Source organism: Papio anubis, chromosome 15 (genome assembly GCF_008728515.1).
Source record: "Papio anubis isolate 15944 chromosome 15, Panubis1.0, whole genome shotgun sequence".
Lineage (NCBI taxonomy): Eukaryota > Metazoa > Chordata > Mammalia > Primates > Cercopithecidae > Papio > Papio anubis.
Window position 1 is genome coordinate 83,082,547 of NC_044990.1, and position 11,142 is coordinate 83,093,688.

The following is an 11,142-nucleotide window of genomic DNA, read 5'->3' on the forward strand; positions in this document are numbered from 1 at the left end:
ATGCTCATGCACTCAGACACTTTAATATAGCATAAAAAATTCACTATTTGTAAAACGGTGTTGCACTATGTATCAATAACCACAAAAATGTCCATAATAATGACTCAGTCATATCATATTTAAGAAATATTCACACATTATTTTGTAGAAATCAGTCAAAAAGAAAAAGTTAGAGAATAGTCATTAAATGTTGGTATTAGCATTATCTTTGACTGAAGATAACCCAATATCAAGGCTGAAGGATGAAGTGTTCCTTACACAAATTTTGGCTAAATAACAAATTGTGTGTTGAAATTATACTGGTTCAGATATGAAATCATCTTAATCAAATTTTTTTAGATCCAATAATAAATCTAAAATCTCATCCAGAAAATTTAATAGTAACACAATTTTATTATTATAATTTCACTCCTAAAATTTTTAGAAACTTTTTGAATAATCAACCCTGTTGGCCATTAATTTCTTCTTGAATTCAATATATTAAATTGTTTTCATTAATGTTGATGCTCACTCTTAGTCAAGGTCAATGGTGAAGAAAAATTAGGGTTGGTTGGGCGAGTTAATACTTTTTCTTATACCTACATTTTACTTTTACAGATTTTTTAATAGATAAAGATAATTTATATTTTATTTTGCAGTTTTCTATTGTTATAAACTTTCAGATATCAAATACATTTTATTGACTAACCCACAATGTGAAAATTACACAAAAGACATTTTTTCATGACTCATACACTAAATGGAATTTAATAAAAATTCAATGCAGTTCTTACAATTTTTCAGAGTAATGTTATAAATGTTACTACCCCAAATAATTTTCCAATAATAAAAATTATGATAGAAACTAAGGTCTATCAAACTACTTTTATTGTAATTTAATTTCTTTGCAAACACCTCTTGCCTCAAAATTTCCTAAACTTATCTTTCTAATATATCTTCACAACTTTCATATTACCTGTCAATCTTTACCTATTTATTTAATTAGCTGAAATCCTTAAAATTTGTTTGTCTGTATAAAATTAACAGCTTTCACAATAAGCGCTAATTGCTGCAACATTTTAAACTTGCAAAAATAATTACATATTTAAACTGCCAAGCTGAAAGCCTTTCAACTTACAAAGCCCATTAGGAGGTATTTACTCCAAGCCAGTAGAACCTTTACCTCCATTGATGTAACTGTGTTGCTATTAACACTAAATCTAGTGAAATACCTTAGTCTTACTACAGACACTGAGAGCCTCACTGGGTATGATGGTGCCAGAGAGGACAAAGCAGCAGGTATTTGGCAATTGGACTTTCCTGGGTGAGGCTAAGGAGAGGCTGGCCAGCAGATGAAGGCTGATGTTGAAATCTCTAGCACTCTCAGGGCACCAGAAACCACAGTTGCCTATTTTAAATAAAAATAAGGTTACTCACAGCACTTACAGAAGAGATGTGACCAGTCTTGGAAAATGATCATAATCAAGTTAACTCCAAAGTCGAGGTAAGAACAATCCCAATGACTCTCATGGAATAGGAACGGTCCTTTCCCATGTGACACCAAATCCTCAGTGAATTACACATATCTCACTGTCATCCCTAGGCTTTGCATAACTAGCTTAAAGTCCAAAGCCCAAAGACATAGTGATTAATAGAGTCTCAGGGTTGAAAGAACAAGGCTCTTACATTTGGTCCTTTCAACTCCTAGAATCTTCTAGAAATTGCCCTAAAATTCTTCCTACAGTGACTGAAAGGAAATTTCCCACAGGGATATTGGGAAACTGTTAAGAACTATTAGATTGTTTTATGATCCATTTGTTTTTTTGTTGTTGTTGTTCTATCTAACCTGCTGCAGATAGGGCAATGAATAAAAAGACCGAATTTCTGCCACGATGGAATTAACATTGGAGCAGAAGTCAAAATCAATAAACTTAGATCTACATTATAATATCCCATATAGATAAATGATAGGAAGAATAATGAACATGGAGATTTAAAATATGGGATGAAAAGTCAGTTTAGACAAGGTGGTCCTCAAGTTCTCACTGTTACGCGAACCAGGAGCAGAGACCTCCGTGAGGGGAGAAATTCAGGTGGTGGAGGAAGGTGGCTGGAGGAAGAGCGTGCTGGACACAGAAAATGGCAGGTGCAGAGGCAGGGTGCTTGATGCGGTTGAAGAATAACAAGGAGTCGCTGTGACTGAGGCACAATAAGCAAAAGGGAAGTGCATTGGAGGTAGAGTCAGAACTCACATCACTTAGGGGCTGGCGCCAGGGAAAGAACGTTGTTTTTTTTTTTCTAAAACCAGTGGGAAACAATTGTAAGTTTTTTGAGTTAGAAAAGATATGATCTGGCCGGGTACGGTGGCTCACGCCTGTAATCCCAGCACTTTGGGAGGCCGAGACGGGCAGATCACAGATCGAGACCATCCTGGCTAACACAGTAAAACTCCATTTCCACTGAAAGTACAAAATAAAATTAGCTGGACGTGGCGGCGGGCGCCTGTAGTCCCAGCTACTGGGGAGGCTGAGGAGGGAGAATGGCGTGAACCCGGGAGGCGGAGCTTGCAGTGAGCCGAGATTGCGCCACTGGGCGACAGAGTGAAACTCCGTCTTAAAAAAAAAAAAAAAAAAAAAGATATGATCTTAACTTTCCCAGGAATTGCATGTGGTAAGGCATTATACTTCCAACTATAACTTCCCATGGAATAACTTCAGAGACAATACAAATGTCAAAAAACAGAAACAGTCATGCAAATTTGTGGCAGAGAAACGTTAAGCAGAAATTATATAGCAATTATAGGAGAATTAAAGGACATGGAATTATACAGAAAACTGTGTAATATTAAGTGAAAAGATGATCAAATGGTAAGTAAAATATGCATTAGGATAAGGTACAAAATTAGGGTAGTTATGTTAAAATACTATGATTATATGTGATTAAAATTATTTAACAGTGTTTGTTACTTTTTCAATATTGTTAATGCCTATAAATCTTTGCTAACTCAAATTCTCCCAACCAGTATATTTGGTGCACACAGATATATTGAGAAGACCTAAGGGCAAGCCGCGCTATTTCCAATCTCTTCACCTCCCATTTTCATAGATGGTCCCATTACCAGTCAAACTCACTCTTTCTGTTTAACTGTTCTTACTAAGTATGTCCCTACTTCTAGCCTGCCAAATAGAAATTATCCTCGAGCTTCTTGTCTTCATTACATGATCAACTAACTCCAACTCATCTTTCTGCAGCGTATTTTTTGTAATCCTTATAGTAACTTTTGGCATGGTAAATGGGACCTTCACTGTGCTAAAACGATTTAGAAGTATACCACAGAAATTAGAAACAATGTTTAGTGTACTAGTTTGTCAATACACATCTATGATTTTTAAGCTAATCTGATTAGTTGTGAATGCAGTGACGATATTTAAAATAAAATTTTAATTGGATAAGTAGTCCCATCTGAGCTCTATGGATGTTTCAGTGGAAGTCAAAAATGGAAACAGACTTAAACTGGCATGGCACCTCAGGTTATGGTGATCTTCAGTAAAATAATTAACTAGCTCAGTGTTTATGGGCCAATAAGCATTATGCTGATGTCATCATGTGCCTTCAGAAAAGCGATGATGAGCAAATTGGCATTAGTGACAGACCTCCTGAGGGGAATCCTACTTTTGTAATGCATTACCTTTGTGACTATCGGCAAGTTACCTAACCACTCTCAGCATTAGTTTCCTTGCCTGAAAATTATAGATAGTAATGTTCTTTAGCTCATAAGGTACAAACATAAACATATACTACATGAAATATAACTAGCTTATCTCCTAATTCAGAATGGAATTTTTGTTTAATACCATACCATCACAACCATAACTACAAACAAAGCGACCAACATCACACAACCAACTTTTCAACCCCCCCTTCTCAATGAAGTTTAATATAGAATTTATAAATGTAAGCCCTAAGTCCCACTGGGTTCAGATCCCAGCTCTGCCACCCACCAACTATCAATTTATTTGTCTTTTCTTTCATTAAGTCATATATTAAATTGAAAATAATGCCTACATTATAGCATCATTGGTAAGATTCAAAAGGTTGATATAATGTGCTTAGAACAGTGTATTAAACATAATAAGAAAATGTTAGCTTTTACTCACTCTAAAAAGTTCCTTCTTTCCACAAGTCAAATTTCAGATTTTACATGTCTACATATGTCTGTTTTTATAAACTTTATGTGTCATTATAAATGCATATTTTCTGCAATTTAATGTGGCTACTAATAATCTGAAACTTTCTAAAGAAAAATTAAGAAAAGCGAAAAAAAGTTATTATTTCCCTAAAGTTTAAAGAAAAGAGCAGCACCTGAAGTTGTTTTAAGCTCTTTGACTTAAGAAAAAAACAGAAACTAGTAGCATAAAGTTCTTGGGAAAAATTGCTAAGAAGTGTCAAATGATATGGACATTTTTCTACTTATAGGAAACTGTATAAGTTATATTGGGGGGAAATGAGTTCCAACTCCTAAGGATTTTTGACAACTAAGCTATAAATAATATTTTACTAGCGGGCTCTCTATGGACTGTCTAGATAAATGTCTGGCCTGCTATCATCCATGGGACTTTCCTGTCCATCTCGACTTTCTCAGGTATAAACCATACCTTAGAAAAGGCTGTGCACAGCAGCCCTTGGGAAGGGTGCAGACCTGTGAATTTACTGGTGGCAGTGAAGGAACGGTTGTCTGCATGTCTGCCGACCAGAAGACTGTTGATTTAATTACAGCACGCAGTAGAGCCAACTTTTTAAAGCTATGAAAGATGGGGATTTTTCACACTCTTTTTTTTTTTTTTTTTTTTTTTTTTATAACCTGCCACCTTAACCTGCCTAAATAAATCATTTAAAGTACCAATATAGTTTTACCATCACTATGGTCTTCTGACTGATCATTTCTTTAACTAATGTAAGCCTGTAGTAAGAAAATGTTTAGTATCTCTAGCTCATTTTAGAAATTTGTAAAGCATCATCGCTTCTGTAACAAATTCCTGAGCACAGAACCATGCAAAATTGATATATTCAGAGGAAAAATAAGAAAATTAATGGTAAACATGTGTTGCCAAATGCATTTAAATTCTAATTTGGCTAAGTCATTGGCTACATTTGATAGGAAAATTTGATGTAACTCACTCTTGACAACCATCAGTAAATTTATTCAAAATTTAAAGCAAGATTTGGGGCAAATTTTGTCAGGATCAAAACCATTTGATCACCCACAAGTAAAGGGACAGATGAAAATATTATTTAAACAATTCGATCCAGATAGATTTACTGATGGACAAGGAGTGAAAAAATATATCTCTCATACTGACTTCCAATGCATCTATACCAGAATTCCTCTCCAATAATTTAAATAATATCTCAAATAGATTCCATAACTTATCTAGTTACCCTGAGCTATTAATACTCATTCTAATGTCCAGGCATTAAGAATCTTGTTTGGTCTAATGTAGAATTGTCAATCATACATCCACTTTAAAAGTCAGCAATTTATGATTTACACCTCTGCACTTGCCATTTCCTGTATGCAGCGTGCTCTTCCTCCAGACACCTCATGGCTGAGTTTCTCCCCTCTCTGAGGTCTCTGCTCCTGATTTGCCACAACAGTGAGAACTTCAGGGCCACCTTGTCTAAACTGACTTGGCATCCCACGTTTTTATCTCCGTATTCTGCTTCATTATTCTTCCTGTCATTTATCTATATGAGATATTATAAGGTAGATCTAGTTTACTGATTTTATCTTCCACTCTATGTTAGTTCCATCATGGCAGAAATTCGGTCTTTTCATTCATTGCCCTATCTGCAGCAGGTTAGATAGAACAACCACCAAATGAATGGGTCATAAATAGATAAGGTTTATGATCTAAATAATATCACAGATAGAGTCCATAACTTTTCTAGTTACTCAGAACTATTAACACTCATTCTAATATGCAGGCATTCAGAATCCTGTTTGGTCTAATGCAGAATCATTGGTCACACATCGACACATCTACTCCTCAGTTTCTGTTCTGACTCATGACAGGCTTTGGAGAAGAAGAGGCGGTGCTGGCTTTCTCCATGTTTCTTGTTGCAGCCTGCCTTGACTTCTCTGCTATTGTCAGATGCCCAGCATTGGGGTAGGCATGGGAGGCCAGACAAACTGGAAATCAGATGGGAGCTACAGTCATTATGGGACAGATACCCCAATGATGGCCTTAAGCTGGAATTAAATGCCAATACGATGATCTTTCAAGAAAAAAAAAAAAAAGCAAACATAAAAAATGAAGATGCTCTTTTCCAACTGGAATCATGGAGAGTGTTGAAAAGAAGAGGAAGGTGCCTGCTGTGCCAAGAACCCTTCAGAGAAAGCGAAGAAATTTTGCAGAGCTGAAGATCAAATGCCTGAGAAAGAAGTTTGCCCAAAAGATACTTCAAAAGGCAAGGAGGAAGCTTATCTATGAAAAAGTGAAGCACCATCACAAGGAATGTGGGCAGACGTACAGAAATGAAATTCAAATGGTGAGGATGGCAAGAAAAGCTGGCAACTTCTTTGTACCTCCAAAATCCAAATTGGCGTTTGTCATCAGGATCACAGCTCTCAGTGGTGTGAGTCCTAAGGTCTAAAAGGTGTTGCAGCTTCTTTGCCTTTGTCAAGTCTTCAATGGAACCTTTGTGAAGTTCAACAAGGCTTTATTGAACATACTGAAAATTGTAGAAATGTATATTGCACGGGGGTACCCAAATCTGAAGTCAATAAAGGAACTAATCTACAAGCATGCTTACGGTAAAATCAGTAAGAAGAGAATTGCATTGACAAATAACACTTAGAATGCTCAATCTCTTGATAAATATGGCATCATCTGCAAGGCGGATCTGATTCATGAGATCTATACTGTTGGAAAATAGTTCAAAGAAGCAAATAATTTCCTGTGGCCCTCAAATTATCTTTTCCATTAGGCAGAATGAAGAAAAAGATCACCCATTTCATAGAAGGTGGAGATGCTGGCAACAGGGAGGAGCAGATCAACAGGCTTCTTAGAAGACTGAATTAAGTGTCTACCATGATTATTTTTCTAAGCTGGTCAGTTAATAAACCGCACCTGCTCCCAAATTGAAATTTTAAAAAAAGACAAAAAGAATGAAAGAAGAAACTAGCAAATATGTATATGTATTTGCATAAGAAAAGAACCTCAAAATAACCAACATTAACCAATAAAGAATTTCTAAAATAGAAGGAATACTGAATGATAAGAATTGCAAAATAAGGTCATATAATGTAAAAAATTTTAATATTTAAAACATTCTTGTTTTATCAGTAGATAGAAGTCTTGATATTAAATACCAGGGGAAAAGGAAGAATAGATGCATGTTAAAAAAAACTCCATGGTTTTACCTCTGGTGCAATGCAAAAGTATTGATTTGATTTTGACATAATTACTTTTAATAGGCGTGTTAAAAGCTTCTGTTGTAGCCACTAAAATAATAGAAAGACTGCCCAATTCTCAAATTAGAGGAGAAAAAAAGAAGTCAGTTCCCAGCCTGGGCCTCTGTCTGTGTAGAGTTTGCACATTCTCTTCATGTCTGCATAGGTTTTCTCTGGCTTCCTTCTCCATCCCAAACATGTGCATGTTAGGTGAATTGACATGTCCACATGGTCCCAGTCTGAGTGAGTGATGATGTGTGTGTGAGTGTGCCCTGGGAGGGGATGGCATCCTGTCCAAGGCTGTTTCCCAGCTTGTGCCTTGAGCTGCAGGGGAGAAGCTCTGACCCCTCGCCATTCTGAATTGGAATAAGCAGGTTGGAAAATGAGTGAATGAACAAATACAGATTATTGTACAATGAAAGTATATATTGCTATTGATTTGACTGCATTTTATTGACTTTCTGTATTTCCTTTGATTTGAAATGTAAATTTTAAAAATACATTTCATCCAATTTATGAAAAACCCTTGGTGGAAGTGTGCAAGATTCTCTCTCAGGGTCACTTTCAGTGACATAACTACAATGACTTGAGGTCACTATCCTGAATTGACAATAATAGGTGTCTCTGATTTAAGCACAGAAAGAAACAGATACTTTAACATTTTATGTTCGTCTTGCAGTGGCTTCGGTCCACATGCTCCTTTAAAGGCTGGGCGCAGTGGCTCACGCCTGTAATCCCAGCACTTTAGGAGGAAGAGGCGGGTGGATCACGAGGTCAGGAGATGGAGACCATCCTGGCTAACACGGTGAAACCCGGTCTCTACTGAAAAAAAAAAAAAAAAAGCCAGGGGTGGTGGCAGGCCTGTAGTCCCAGCTACTTGGGAGGCTGAGGCAGGAGTATGGTGTGAACCTGGGAGGCGGAGCTTGCAGTGAGCCGAGATCGTGTCACTGCACTCCAGCCAGGGTGACAGAGCAAGACTCCCTCTCAAAAAAAAAAAAAAAAAAAAATTCCAATGACAAAATCATTTTTTTTTCTGCCAAAGTGTTCACAAAACGGCAATCTGGTTTTAAAGTTTCCAAATTGTATCAAAAATAATTTAAAGCATTACTATGCATAAAAACCTTCTAATTAAGAAAACCATGGGTGCTAGGTCATTTACTTTCACTAATTGAACTTGTTTATTACATCAAGTGCCATTTGCAACTTATCTATGTAAGTAGTATGACAAGTATTCATAGGAAACCCTTGTACTATGTCTCAGTATTGGTGGGGGGATTGTTTTATTTCATTTTTCTTTTATTTGGGTACAAATAATGCTCATTAATTTCACATAAATAGCTTATTTCATTTATTTTACTTGGTTTAAGACACTGACTCTTAGTATAAAACTAGTCTTATTTCTATTGCTACCAAAAACAAATGACTAATAGCCAGAGTTTCGTTCCTCTTGTCCTTCTGCCAAATTCTTGACATAATTTGGCTAAATGTCATTTTCTCTGACACCTGTTCTGGTTGCCTTCTCATTTTTTCCATTTACGTCTGATTTCCTCGTCACCTTCTCTCTCCTTTTCACTCATTCCTCAATTGATTTGGTTTCCTAGCACCAGTCAAGAATGCATTATACTTGATTTTAAAAGTCCCCTAAAATTATTTATCTGTAGATTTTGATGTACATTCCAGAAGGTTGAATGCCCGAGTCATATACATGTAGTCCAATAGAATTAACAGCTGTAAAACCTATTAGAGTTAGTACCTTACTATTTCTTGGCATTGGCAGAGTAGTACTTGGTCAGGAATAATCTGATTTGATAGAAGTCAAAAGCGTGGAAAGAGAACCAAACACAGGATAATCGCTGGGGAGAGTGCATCCAGTATTAAGAGCCATGGAAACCAGAGCGTCAAGATGAGGGTTCTGACTACTACCCGGGCAATCAGTTCAGCACGCACAGCAGGGGAAGGGTAGACACCTGTGCAGAAGGTTGCTGGTGCACTGGACCACAATGGCTACTGCAATGCCAACAGGTCCCTTATATCAACCACTTAGTGCGATCACTAAGCCGTGAGTGTAGAAACTGTTCACAGCTGGATGTTGCCCAAATACTCATTTTCCATAATGTAAACAATTTGTTTAAAACTACCATAATTCATGAGACGCATAAACATATATACTCTTACTCCTTTACAGCCCAGAAAAATACAAACACACATTCATACAGCTTCTGGTTGAAATTAAGACATATATACATATATGTCTTAATTTCCCCATATATATATACACATATGGGGGAAATCAAGCAAATTTATGCTACCAATATAACAACAGCTAAAAGAGGCATTAACCTTTGAGTAAGTTGTAGTGAAGGCTGTGCATGTTCCTTTTCTACAACATGACATACTTTAGCAAAAATCTGGATCCTGCATCAGAGTTGGTCTTGGCATAGAAGTATAAATTTTGTAATCCCACCTTAAGCCTTGGGTGTTCTGTGTGCCTAATTGAGGGAAGGAACTTCAGCATATTTTTTAACTTAGTCCACTTGAATGTGTTTGCTGCTACTCAACCATTAGTCTACTAAGTATTCAATTTCAGACAGGAATTTTATTAATGTCTCCTTATTAACACCTCTGACAACTTCATAAATAACAATTATAACTTGAAAAATTTCCACTTTAGACCGTAAGAAATAACTAGCTGTTGGAAATTGAAAACAAGTTTCACTGTTTTAACTAACAGAAGCTTTTCAGTACACAGAAACAACATGCCTCAAATCTAAGACAAATTTTGAAATGAGCATTTATTCTTTATCTGAATGGTATTTTCCTTAAGTGTCATTTTTCAGTGGCCCAAACAGAAATAGCTCATTCTCTGAACTGTTTATCTATAAAGTTTTCCATACTTGTGTCTGTAAAATTAACTCAGTTTTTCCTAGAACAATGAAAACATGGTCTAATTTACCATGCCAAAAGTTACCGTAAAGATTACAAAAAACATACTGCAGAAAGATGACTTAGGGTTAGTTTCTCATGTAATGAAGATAAGAAGACCAAAGACAGTTTCTATTTGGCAGGCTAGAAGTAGGGACATATTTAACAAGAACAGTTAAACAGGAGAAGTAAGTTAGAACCAGGAAGGTAAGTTCTATACCTCTAAAAGCTGTTTATCCAGATGAGTTAGATGCATTTAATAATTACATTTCTGAAAAACAATTACAACATTTATTAAGATACATTAAGTTGGTTATTATTTTATATCCTTATCTGAGACTTCCCATTTTAATAACTGTTAAGATGGTGTGTCTCTATAAATTCAGAGAAATTATAATTATAATAATAAATGCATTCTAGGTGAGCAATGCGCCCTCCTTTCTCATACAGTATGGATCTGGATACAAAGTCCTTTGCAACAGCCTGGCTAGGAATCGACGAAAAGGGTCATAGGGCAGAGGAGTGAGATGAGCATACTAGCCTCTCCAGGATGCCTGTAACCCATCTTCCTTCTCTCCCAAGAAAACAGCTGCTGAGCTGTAGCATATGCATGCCGGGGCCCAGGGATTCTCAGAGTCACAGAAGATACAAAAATTAAACCTCATAATTTAGGTTAGGAATGAGGAATGAAGGACATTTTACTTATCTTACTTCTCAGGAGAAGATAATGAAAAATCTCTGCGTTTTGAACTTTTTAAAATTAATTCTACTGCCCCATGAAATTATCA

General features: G+C 36.3%; 1 pseudogene; it reads left to right on the forward strand.

The window, feature by feature from the left end:
• The first annotated feature begins 4,851 nt into the window (after nt 1–4,851).
• On the forward strand, nt 4,852–8,230 carry LOC110741740 (annotated as a pseudogene).
• Nucleotides 8,231–11,142: the final 2,912 nt, after the last annotated feature.